Below are 13450 nucleotides of genomic sequence, written 5' to 3'. Positions count from 1 at the left end.
TAGCCCGGCGGGCGTCGGCTGGAAAATTTCAGTAGCCCGATGAAAAATTTCGGTAGCCCCCGGGCTCCGGGCAATGGATTTGTCGGACACTGCTATAAATAACGCAAGTAGATTGATCATGTTATATATAAGAGTTATACAATTCACTAAAATTTACATTCCTGGGTTTACCACATGACGATGATGATCAATCTACTGGCGTTATTTATAGTTAACTGGTAGTTATACCTGGTAGACATACCCAGTAAAATTTATTACCAAATATACTGAAAATATGAAAACTTAACAACTTTTTTCAAGTAATATACCAGTCATGATATTTAAATCAATATAAACTAATAATTGTAAAAAATACGGTATTTTACAACTTTTCTTTTCTTTGTCGTCATGGTTGACCGTCCCTTTAAACTTGATGTAGAACGCAATAAAAGAATTGTCATGCTGTTTCCAATTAAATGTTCCAATAAGTCCCTTCAGGAGAGACAAAGAAAGATTTGACATTAAAATTAAATGCTTCTTCCTGATGTTTGACAGCTTGTTTTTGTTTTCTTAATGTGGAAGCAACAAATTCATAATTAGTCTCAGAGGACAAGGAGTAATATTGCTACAAAATGGCATCTGACTTGCATTAAAGGGGTGCATTGATTGCTAATTGGAAAACTTAACATAATTTTCTCTTTAAATAAGAATTCATTAGTTTGACTAGTCACTAATAAATATATTCTAAAGGAACATATATAATTCAAAATAGTTTTGTGACTTTTTATGCCCCTGGATCCAATGATCTGGGGTATATTGTTTTTGGCCTGTCTGTCTGTTATTGTATGTGTGTCTCTGTCATTGTATGTGTGTGTCTGTCTGTCCCAAAACTTTAAGGTTGGTCATAACTTTTGCAATATTGAACATAGCAACTTGTTATTTGGCATGCATGTGTATCTCATGGAGCTGCACATTTTAAGTGGTGAAAGGTCAAGGTCATCCTTCAAGGTCAAATATATGACTTCAAAGCGGCACAGTTGGGGGCATTGTGTTTCTGACAAGCACATCTCTTGTTCAATTTATGATCAGTTCAATTTTTTTTCCATTTAAAATAATGTTCACATTTTGCTCAATTTATGAAAGAATGTAGTTCTCTAGCATAAATGAGTCAACAGCTAAATTTTCTTCGTAGAATAGTAGTACTATCAAATGTTGGCGTAGGCTTTTGTGTAAGTGTCTTTGTAATTGTCTAGTTTGAGGTAAATGATCCAATTTAGAAGGATGGGAGAGTCCACTAGGCATCAATGGGTAAACCACAGAAAAAAACATAAACAATTTATAAATACATTAAAGCATCAACAAGTAGTTCATTTAATCACTGTGGCTGTTGAAAAATTGAGTCAACTTCCTTTGCTTGCATTAGTCTTAGGCTGACATTTTGTTTGCAGGGTTATGCTTGACAACATTGCAGGTAGTAATCCCATTCGTTCCTTGTTGTCATTGTTGGCGCTCTCCTCTGCCTCCTTACATGTTCAAGTATCTTTAGCCACCATCTCCTGGTTGGGCTGATGGGCTATGGTCATGAGCTCTTTGTTGATTTTTAACCACTCCTCAATACTACTGTCTGATACACCAATTGCTGCACAAGTGTTGAGGAAATCTACTGATGAGAAGCATTGAAGCCCGCAAGATTTTTCTCTGTCTTCCAAACTTCCGCAGCATGGAAACCCTCAAACTCTCCATGGTTGTTGCTAGCTTCATTAGGACTGAGGATTGGTCCCCTAAGGCCTTCTGCCAGCAGCCATGAATGATGATAAAGCTTAAAAAATGTTAAATTAGTTGAGAGCTCCAGATAAAAATTTGGTCAAATTCTTATTTACTCCCTATTTTACAAATTAATTCTTATTTTACCCCCTATTTATAAAATTGATTCTTAACAATATATTACCAAATAATTTTGTATTCATTGTTATTGACACATTAACAATTCAACGTCATTTACGCAAGAGCTTATAAGTTCATCAATTATTGACGAAACCTGATGCTTTGGGTATTTGAATCTAATTGAAAGAATGCATGCAGCGTGGACTTTTGACACTGAAATGGCTTTTTTTGCCTTCCACGCTTCGATACATCGCTTCGGTCGGCCATTTTGATTTTTTATGTAAAAAGGTCACTGACCCTTCGGCTTAGGTCATAATGGCTTTTGGTCGCCATTAAAGTCATACCAAAAACTATAACATTTAGTTTTAATGACATTTTGAATAGGTATACAGTATATTACTTGTGTATAAAAATTACGTGTAATTAAAAAGGTACAATAAACAGTAATGACTCGCCTGCAATACTAGGAGAACAGAATCCAGACCGTTTGGCCTTTCGACCGTTCTTAGGTGTGGCTTTTCCTCAAAGCAATCGCTTGAGCGACATTGACTTAAAGTTGTAGTTTTAATTGAGCGCCTAGACGAGTCAAAACCGGGATGAAATGTTTACCATATATAATTTGCTACCGGAAGTTTTACGCACGTTAAAAAATTTCGAATTCGTGTTTTATTTTTTCAATGCGTAAACTTTACACAAAGATTTTAAATCTAAATCGTTATGTAAGAAATTTAATTTGTTTTTACGCTTTTACGCATGTTATCTGGAGCACTGAATTAGTTTAAAGAGGTAAGACAATGTAATAAATATATTGGAATGTATATCCCTTTCAGTGTTTGTTTTTTTTCATTCAAAATCATGCTCAGTAACCGGCCCCATTCCCAATGGAAACAAGTATATATTTTTCCCAAATGGGAGCTGAAAATTCCAAATAGACGATTCCCCTTCCCCCCCATTTTTTTTTTTAAGATCTCATTTTTTTAGCTCTGCGTTTTCGGAGAAAAACCCTAGGTATTGTCATAGCCAGCTTGTCGTGTCGTCCGCTGTCTGACGTCTGCAGTCCGCCGTCCACGTCGTGCTAAAAACTTAACATTGGCTCTAAAATCAAAGTGCTTCCACCTACAACTTTGAAACTTCATATGTAGATGTACCTTGATGAGTTCTACATGCCACACCCATTTTGGGGTCACAAGATCAAAGGTCAAGGTCATTGTGACCTTTGAAAAAACTAAAATTCTGACAAGCTTTCATTTATTCAAAACTGCACCCGTAGCCGCGCGTGGCACCCGTTATGCGGTGCTCTTGTTGTTCATCTCTCATCCATATACGTTCAACCTTGGTAAATGTAATACTGAAAACACATGTATTCTTCATTTTGAAGTGAATATTTGAAGTTTGAAGATTGATACAAATTGGCTGCAACATAATTGGATGCTGTAAAAATTAAGTTTCAAAATTATGGCCAGTTATTGTTACTGACTCAATGACTGGCATTCAAAATATTAAACTTCTTATTGGATTCATGAAATTTTATTTTATATGATGTGATTCTTTTACTTAAACAAAATGATGTAAATTGAAAATAAAAAACATCATATATTATAATATATTAACATTATTATCTTTTTTAACTGAAATAGCATGACTGCAAATCCTTAAATGGCAATTAAAGCACGACAAGACACTAATTGACCACATAGAAGAGTTACGTCCCATCACTAAGTTATACATAAATTACAGAATAGTCATCAGCTGCCATCATTATCCTCATCATTATCAGGACATCATTATTGATCATCCCTATTAGCATCATCATACTTAAAAAAAAGAAACCTTTGCCAGGTGTTGTTTCCATGGCACCTGCTCTTCCTTCTGAACAGGCTTTCCTACTACATGCATAAAGTAACCTTGTTTGAGGCCCAAATCCGTTATGTTTACAAGGTTTTTCTGAGATAATTGGCAGTTTGTCTTTGCTTTAAATGGAAGAGCTGTTTGGTATTCAGAAGAGTGTTCCAGTCCGGTAATGAATGTCAGTTTGCGAGGAATTAACTTCAGACAATGACTAAAATTTGTATGGATTATTCAAATGAAAAGGATCATCATTGTGTTCACATTTGATATGCAACAACCACTGTAGCCCATAGTGTCTCTGTAGAATAAATATTTAAATTTCAGATGTTAATTATACTTTCTTGAGTCATGCTTAGCGCTTTTGTATGTAAACTACGCCGTCTTGGAATTTTGCAGTTTTCCCATTTTGGGAATATAAATTTTGTCACTCATTTGTTACAGATTCCATTATGTAGTATGGGGACTTCCTTGTACAACTTTTCGTAGGTAGGCTTGTCATAGAGAACTAGGTTGTTCAACTTGTCAGTAATTTTTCATGAAGGATGATACAAATCAAACACTTTAAATTGTAAGTATCAATACCTGCTGGTTTGAATACTGTACGTTTAAGAGTTGAAGCTTGTCTTTGCAGACGTTTGTGTCCTTACTGACTGACAGTGGGACGGATGGATGGACAGAAGAGCAGGTAGACTGGAAATAAGGCAAATTTTCCTTAAAAATGGAGGCTTCGCTGGCTACTTCATTACTACTTCATTACTTAAACTCAAATGTCGTGTTAGCCCCCTTATTAAGCCAGCTGAGAGATTTCTGTTCTTACAAATTCATAATTTAATATGTGACTTTTATGACACCTATATATCTAGTTTTGTGTTCTGACAGACAAAGTGACAGACTTTCATGGTGCTTTCAGTATAACCCCTTTGCTAGCTGCTTCACAGGCACAATTTCTACTATACTACAGGACCTTACATGAAAATGTAGGATTCCTGTAGTATGTGATGTAAATTTTTACATTTCCATACTTAAATTATGCACCATTGAAATTAATAATGATGAAGCTGACATTGACTATTCAATGAATTAACACTATCATACAAATATTTGTAGACCTTACACAATTTGTTCATGCCACATTTTGTTAGAACATACATCACATATTTTAATCAATCAAGCATCGTGACAGTCAAGCCATTTTTAGCATAAACTACAGAAGTCTAAAAAAACTTATTCAGGTTATTATAAAACAGGATGTTGCAGGAATCAAGGTATTTAACCCTTTTCCCCATAAGAAGCAAAGTGAAAATGGCTTTTGCAACCACTGTAAAACCTGAACAGCCTGCGAGTAACTTTCAGTCTGTTCAGGTTTAATGCTGTTTGCTTCTTATCAGTAACTAAGGCTTGGAAATGAAACCTTTAAATCTTGAGTATGGTATTTAATTAAATGTAACTTTCTAAGGGACTACAAATGTGTCAAAATACATATCTTAGTGGTAAAGGGTTAATTATCCCCATGCTCCGAATTGGAGCGGGGGTATTATGTGGTTATCTCCGCTGTGTGTCTGTCCATCCGTCCGTCTGTCTTGGCTACTATCTCCTCCTACACTATTAGCACTAGAACCTTGAAACTTAAACACATGGTAGCTATGAGCATATGTGCGCCAGTGCACTATTTGGTATTTTGATCTGACCCCTGGGTTAAAAGCTGCGGCGTGTGGATACGCGTCTGCCGCGCCATTTCTAGTTTAGCCTTGTCAGGCTATGCAGAGGGGCGCCAAGATTTTTGTTTGCATAACATTTCCTATACCATCCAACAAGCCCCATGCACTACCAATGCCCAATTAATTGGAGTGAGTTCTCATATCCTTGACTTACCAATGACGCAGTTTTCTATTTTAATTGAACTGTTTTGCTTCTTTGTAATTGTAAACTTATAATGCTGAAGTATTTTTCTGCCTGACTATGATTTTTTTTTAAACTGAGGATACATCAAATTGAAGTCTTTGTCATCGTTTTCAAGCTGAGTTTTTGTTGGCCTTCACCACCTACCATCTTTTTTCAATATTTTATGTTTTCCTTATATCTTATTTTCTGCAACCAAGTGTTGGATTTTAACAAAACTTGCAGTGATGTTCTAGAAGTGATCCTCCACTTTATTAACCTCAAATTAAATGGAATACCTTTAACAGTATGGTAGAAGTCATAAACTATAACTAACAAGAAATATCTTTTTAAAAGATATACGGCTTTGATAGTGGTAGGAGTTGGTAAAGGTAAAGAGTTCAATGAATGAGATAAAAGACAGCGAATGTCTTTTTCTGGGTGGTTCTTAGCTGCATCACACGCAGTATGGGATGTTACGCGGAGTTTTTGCGGCTTATTTTACATTATTACATATTGCTGGTCATAAACCTATAGATATAAAACAGAAAACCAAAAGAAGAATGGAAGTAAAATAAAAACATATGAGTCACCCAGCAAACAATCTATATGGGTCCCATGTGGGCACCTATATGGGCCCCATGTGGGCTGCCAACATGGGACCCAGATGGGGAGTGCAACCGGGCTCCACATGGGTCCCATTTATTAAAGTACTCTCAACTTTTATTAACATATAGTATTACACACATATACATGGATACATACATACATAGCAGGAGGATCCCACGTTAACTATTCTACCAGAAAATTCTAAAATAATATGAAGATTCCTAACTTTTTGAATGTAACATCAGCAAAAATATTTTACATGAAGTTGCTAACGAAAACATGTTTCTATCTAATGTTCTATCCGCATGGAGTAATGTTACTCATAATCTATAAACCCAAACCAACAGTAAAACTATTTTATGGAACAATAAAGAAATAACTTCAAACAATAAGACGTTTTTCTATAACATTATATATGTCGACCAGTTATACGACTATAGAATTAAGGACTTCTATTATTTTGATATTAAATATATATTACATATACAGAATACCTTTAAGTATTTTCCTGATGTACTACACATTACTCAAAAGCATACCCATGCATATTAAATCTTTAACCAATACAAATAACACACCATGTACTCAAAGAACATTTGTAGAAAACATACTTGCAAGACTTAACAAAACGAACAAATATTTTATAAACTAGAAATGGCGCGGCAGAGGCCGACGCGTATCCCCACGCCGAATGTTTGACCTAGGTGTGCCCCAGGGTTGGTAATGGGGCCATGCATAGCTGAGATTGACCGTATTGTCATAAGAGAAGTTCATCATCAATTAGAAGTGAATTGGTGTAGAAATGAAGAAGTTATAGTAAAAGGCAATTTTGGGTGGGTGTGGTCTATGTGGGCAGGGCGCCCCAGGGTTGGTAATTGTGCCATGCATAGTTGAGATTGACCGTATTGTCATAAGAGAAGTTCAGTATCAATTTGAAGTGAATCGGTGTAGAAATGAAGAAATTATAGTAAAAGGCAATTTTGGGCGGGTGTGGTCTATGTGGGCGGGGCCCCTGGGTTGGTAATGGGGCCATGCATAGTTGAGATTGACCGTATTGTCATAAGAGAGGTTCAGTATCAATTTGAAGTGAATCGGTGTAGAAATGAAGAAATTATAGTAAAAGGCAATTTTGGGTGGGTGTGGTCTATGTGGGCGGGGCGCCCCAGGGTTGGTAATGGGGCCATGCATAGTTGAGATTGACTGTATTGTCATAAGAGAAGTTCAATATCAATTTGAAGTGAATCGGTGTAGAAATGAAGAAATTATAGTAAAGGCAATTTTGGGTGGGTGTGGTCTATGTGGGCCGGGCCCCAGGGTTGGTTATGGGGCCATGCATAGTTGAGATTGACCCTAATGTCATAAGAGAAGTTCAGTATCAATTTGAAGTGAATCCGTGTAGAAATGAAAAAATTATAGTAAATGGAATTTTTTGGTGGGTGTGGCCTATGTGGGCGGGCGCCCCAGGGTTGGGATTGGGGCCATGCATAGTTGAGATTGACCCTAATGTCATAACAAAAGTTCAGTATCAATTTGAAGTGAATCCGTGTAGAAATGAAAAAATTATAGTAAATGGAAATTTTTGGTGGGTGTGGCCTATGTGGGCGGGGCGCCCCAGGGTTGGGAATGGGGCCATGCATGGTTGAGATTGACCGTATTGTCATAAGAGAGGTCCAGTATCAATTTGAAGTGAATCGGTGTAGAAATAAAGAAGTAAATGTAAAATAACCTAAAAAAATGAGTGATAATTTCTGACGCGGCCCCACCCCAACCGCTATAACTTTTGACCCAGGGGTCAGATCAAAATTCCAAATAGTGCAGGGTCGCACATATGCTCATAGCTACCATGTGTGTAAGTTTCAAGGTTCTAGTGCTTTTAGTGTAGGAGGAGATAGTGGCCAGGACGGACGGACAGACGGACGGACGGACGGCGGAGATAACCACAATATCCCCACCTTTTTTTCAAAAAGCGTGGGGATAACTACAAATTAAAAATCCTGCAGAAAAATCAAAAACTCAAATAAATGGCAAATCCTTTTTCGAGAACAAGTCCATATTATTATCTTTGATATCTTCATACATTCTAGTTTTTTCATAATTGCACATGATATATATATATATATATATATATGACTTTTAAAATCTTTGAAAACTGGAATGCTGTTTCTTCTTTTGCAAAGGAATATATACCATTTCATTTCCAGATAAAAAAGATTGTATGCTTTCTTAGAAGATGAGCCTTAAAGGAATGGTTTAGGATCAATGGAGAAAACACTATCAATTACATTTACAACATTGCTTAATATATTTGATAAAAAAGCTTGAACTATGCAGCAGTCCTAGAAAAGATGGATCGTAGCTTCATCACCAAGATGCTCTTCAAACTCATCCATTTGCTCATATTGGAAGACTGATGTTCTCTGGCAGTTGCGTTGGCTCGTCATCAGTAGCTGACCTAGCCAAGAGCCGCTGCAGCATCCGCTTCATTTCCCTGTTCTCGTCTCTCATTGTTTCAACACAGTTAAAATCTGTGTAACTGCATCTGAAGACAGAGTAAAAAAAAAAATTGTACCTAAAATTATGTTGACAATAATATATACCACAGCTGGGTCGGATATAATTATATCAGATGTGTGCCGATATAACGGCGGCGGGCCCGATTTGTCCCAACAGCTGTTGTACGGCTAGGGCTGATTATAGACGTCTTGCACCGCTATGCCCGTCAACGTCAATTTGTTTCTTTTATTAGTAGAAGTATGTATTATTATAGATTACTAAATGACTGTGTATTTTATATTTTTATGTCCCCCACTATATTAGTGGGGGACATATTGTTTTTGCCCTGTCTGTCGGTCTGTTGGTCTGTCTGTTGGTCTGTTTGCGCCAACTTTAACATTTTGCGATAACTTTTGTTATATTGAAGATAGCAACTTCATATTTGGCATGCATGTGTATCTCATGAAGCTGCACATTTTGAGTGGTGAAAGTTTAAGGTCAAGGTCATCGTTCAAGGTCAGAGGTCAAATATATGTGGCCAAAATCGCTCATTTTATGAATACTTTTGCAATATTTAAGATAGCAACTTGATATTTGGCATGTATGTGTATCTCACGGAGCTGAACATTTTGAGTGGTGAAAGGTCAAGGTCAAGGTCATCCTTCAAGGTCAGAGGTCAAATATATGTGGCCCAAATCACTTATTTTATGAATACTTTTGCAATATTGAAGATAGCAACTTGATATTTGGCATGCATGTGTATCTCATGGAGCTGCACATTTTGAGTCGTGAAAGGTCAAGGTCAAGGTCATCCTTCACAAGGTCAAGGTCATCCTTCAAGGTCAAACATCATATAGGGGGACATTGTGTTTCACAAACACATCTTGTTAAAGTTGGATTCTCTGTTTACACCAATTATTTATGTAATTAACTATCAGGCATTTTATAAGCTGTAATTCCAATACTGAAATTATTTTAAGTTTAAAGTTTCAAGCACAAAAATTAGTTACTTTGTCCTATGAACTGTCTTGCGGAAGGCTCTTCAGCTGGACTTAATGGGAGTGACCGGCCTCTGTCATGCACTGCTGGACATTCCTTGTAAAGACGATGTTGGCAAACGAGGCGGTGTTGAATATTTTATTTTCTGAAATAAATGTACAATAAACATTACGAATTTAATTATTTCTTAATACACAGACTTTTTTAATATTCTGCAAATATGTTTAAATAATCATTAAAATTTGTCCACAGGCAAACAACCTTGGCTTGAGTGCATGTAATCAAAGACCTATACAAAAAACATTATATATTACGTCTTTGATGTAATACGTTTAAATTAATATTATCAATGTATGAGATAAGTAAGATTCTCATGCATTAGCATGATTACTAATTTAGTGTTCCATTTTTTCAGACATGCGCCTGTCTGCTATAAATAGTTTGTATTGAATTTTAGGCAGAATTAAGTTGAATTAAGCAGTTTAACTAAGAGATAACGTAACGACTTACGTCGCGAAAATACATGACAAAGGCAAAGCGAATAAAAAAGTCTATAATTTGCAATTCAAATTATTAAACACACAGGCATTCATTGAAGTAACAGATAAATAAATAATGCGTGATCAGCTATCTGATTTCAAAAGAAATATATAATTACATGTATAATATCACAATTTAACAAATTACCGTTTCGAGCGTTTTTGTTTTGAATGTTTTCGCGAGGCGGAATTAACATCTGTGCATGCGCATATTATTTAAATACTTTATTTTTCTGCGCGATTATTTAAATTAAAATTATCTCTTGAAAATAACTTAATATTAATCATAGTATATACATTATTTAAACAAGGCCATATCAAAAACAGAATTTTCAAAAAATGTGCGCCCGATAGCTGATTTTGTCCTTTGTTGGGCGGCCCAAATGGGACCCGTATGGAAACCATATGGGCTGCATATTATTTGCTTATGCATTGATTTTATATTTTTGGGTAAAATATTAGCAGTTTAGATCAAATTTTTCATACATATGTTTTAAGAAATTAGTTTTTAATCAAATAAATAAAAGTTTATATCTTTTTCCTGATAGCGCAGTAATATGGGACCCTTATCAGCATTCCCACATCGGCAAGCCCATATAGGTCCCAAATGACTTCCATATGGGCTAACCCATATGGGTTTGCCCAGAAACAGCCCGGTAGCTTATGTTGTCCTTTGTTGGGCGGCCCAAATGGGACCCGTATGGGACCTATATGGGCTGCATAATATTTGCTTATGCATTGATTTTCTATTTTTGGGTAAAATATTAGCAGTTTAGGTCAAGTAGTTCCAGCATATGTTTTAAGAAATGAGTTTTTAATCAAATAAATACAAGTTTACATCTTTTTCCTGATAGCGCAATAATATGGGACCTATATGGGACCCTTAAGGGCATTCCCATATGGGCTAACCCATATAGGTCCCAAATGACTCCCATATTGGCTTACCCATATGGGTTTGCCCAGAAACAGCCCGGTAGCTGATTTTGTCCTTTGTTGGGCGGCCCAAATGGGACCCATATGGGACCTATATGGACTGCATATTATTTGCTTATGCATTGATTTTCTATTTTGGGGTTAAATATTAGCAGTTAAGATCAAGTAAGTCCAGCATATGTTTTAAGAAATGAGTTTTTAATCAAATAAATACAAATTTACATCTTGTTCATGATAGCGCAATAATATGGGACCTATATGGGACCCTTATCGTCAGCCCCACATTGGCAAGCCCATATAGGTCCCAAATGACTCCCATATGGGACCGGTATGGGCTGCATATTTTTTGCTTATGCATTGATTTTCTATTTTGGGGTAAAATATTAGCAGTTTAGATCAAGTTAGTCCTACATACGTTTTAAGAAATGAGTTTTTAATCAAATAAATACAAGTTTACATATTTTTCCTGATAGCGCAATAATATGGGACCTATATGGGACCCTTGTGGGCCTTCCCATATGGGCTAGCCCATATTGGTCCCAAATGAATCCCATATGGGCTTACCCATATGGGTTTGCCCAGAAACAGCCCATATGGGACCCATATGTGCATGTTTGCTGGGCAACCGGCCACACGCGAAGTATCCGTACATATTTAACCAGGTTTTCCGAAGGAAAAAACTGGTTATTAGATTGGTGAATGCGGGCGGGCTGGCTGGCGGGCGGGCGGAACAAGCTTGTCCGGGCCATAACTATGTCGTTCATTGTCAGATTTTAAAATCATTTGGCATATTTGTTCACCATCATTGGACAGTGTGTCGCGCGAAATAATTACGTCGATATCTCCAAGGTCAAGGTCACACTTTGAGTTCAAAGGTCAAAAATGGCCATAAATGAGCTTTTCCTGGCCATAACTATGTCATTCATTGTGAGATTTTAAAATCATTTGGCACATTTGTTCACCATCATGGGACGGTGTGTCGCGCGAAATAATTACGTCGATATCTCCAAGGTCAAGGTCACACTTTGAGTTCAAAGGTCAAAAATGGCCATAAATGAGCTTGTCCTGGCCATAACTATGTCATTCATTGTGAGATTTTAAAATCATTTGGCACATACGTTCACCATCATGGGACGGTGTGTCGCACGAAAGAATCGCAGTCAATATCTCCAATATCAAGGTCGCCACGACTAAAAATAGATTTTTTTTAAAAACAAACTTACAAAGGGGGTTTGTTCATTTCAAAAGTTCAGTTTGAGTTTTCTCCCTTTATCAGATTTTTTTTCACAATGAAAACCTGGTTTTGTGACAATTTTGTCCCTTGTTTAAATATTTATACTGCGGGTTCTTCGAACAAACCTGTTTTAGTGGTTTGTTGGGCATTGCCTTTTGATTCGATTATTAACAGTATCGAGAATCATCGCGCTCATGCTCAATACATTAGTCAATATTGTGGAATAATTCTTGTTAAATTAATAAAAAATAATATTTATCATGGTATTGTTGAAAACACATTAAGAATCTATTATTGACATACCATAATTATATCGCTGAATATCTTCATTTAACATATTTCTGGTCTAAAGAAAATTCCAGTTCACCTAATTCATGCGATAGCGTCTATATTATATAAGGATTGTTTTACTGGCCACAAACTGACCCTGATACCTTGCGGGTTGGAATGCGATGCATTAAAGTGAGGCCACGCTTCCACTGCTGGAACGACGGCTTGTTTAAAACTTTATACTTTTACATGTTTAATGTTCAATTTAAAAAAACAATTTAAAATGGTTTTGCCAAAATGAATATCAGGATAGGGAAAAACGATACTTTTATTAACTTAAATATACTAGTACACAGACAGGAATATGAAAGTAATTACTAAATATGAGAACATAGCCTTTAAGTACAAACGCTCTAGCGCTGGCAATCCTCTGAAAATAAAAGGTGCACGCACAAACTGTATTGATGTCGAGTGTTTAGTGTAAAACTGTTCAATCTATCAAGCCTTTTCATTTGAGATAAAATTGTTTCATGCTGAACACGCAGTAAAACAGTGTTACAAAGACGCCTTGATGTTTCCAATGTTCTGGTGGTATGCTCAAATCAGCCAACAGACTAAATGAAGTGTATTAATTCGTGTTTAGCCGCGGGAAATTTTATTTGAATTTTATTGGACACTTACAAAGGTCAGGTAAGGTGAAAAGCTAGCTTATACAGCTATGCTGAAAAAAACTAGCAAACTAATTACTTCCTTAAAAAGCAGTATTGCAGTAATCCAACTTGCC

The 13450-nt window shown here is 36.3% G+C and overlaps 1 protein-coding gene across 4 annotated transcripts in view; it reads left to right on the top strand.

Annotated features, from left to right (window-relative positions):
- LOC127874092 (interleukin-6 receptor subunit beta-like) overlaps positions 1-13450 on the top strand; it is a 188948-nt gene that overhangs the window by 29930 nt on the left and 145568 nt on the right. The gene's annotated exons all lie outside the window — the stretch shown is intronic.

This window comes from Dreissena polymorpha, chromosome 3, assembly GCF_020536995.1.
Source record: "Dreissena polymorpha isolate Duluth1 chromosome 3, UMN_Dpol_1.0, whole genome shotgun sequence".
NCBI classification, from domain to species: Eukaryota; Metazoa; Mollusca; class Bivalvia; order Myida; family Dreissenidae; genus Dreissena; species Dreissena polymorpha.
This window is presented reverse-complemented; position numbering and strand designations above follow the sequence as displayed.